This window comes from Penaeus monodon, chromosome 33 (genome assembly GCF_015228065.2).
Source record: "Penaeus monodon isolate SGIC_2016 chromosome 33, NSTDA_Pmon_1, whole genome shotgun sequence".
NCBI lineage: Eukaryota > Metazoa > Arthropoda > Malacostraca > Decapoda > Penaeidae > Penaeus > Penaeus monodon.
In genome coordinates, this window is record NC_051418.1 from 16,441,840 (window position 1) to 16,442,090 (window position 251).

The window sequence follows — 251 nt, forward strand, 5'->3', positions numbered from 1 at the left end:
TAACGCTCAGACAAGCAGGATCGGTAGCAATTGCAAGCGTAGTTGAAAATGGAGCATCAATCTCCCATTATTACGTATAATCCTCCTACCCCTCCCTCCCCCTCCCACGGCCTCCCCTCTTGCCCCCTCCCTCCCCCTCCCCACGGCCCCCTGCCCCCCCCCCGCCACGCCCCCCCCCAAAACCCCCCCCAAACCCCCCCCCCCCCGCCCCCCCCCCCGGGGGGGGGGGGGGGCCCCCCCCCCCCAAAAAA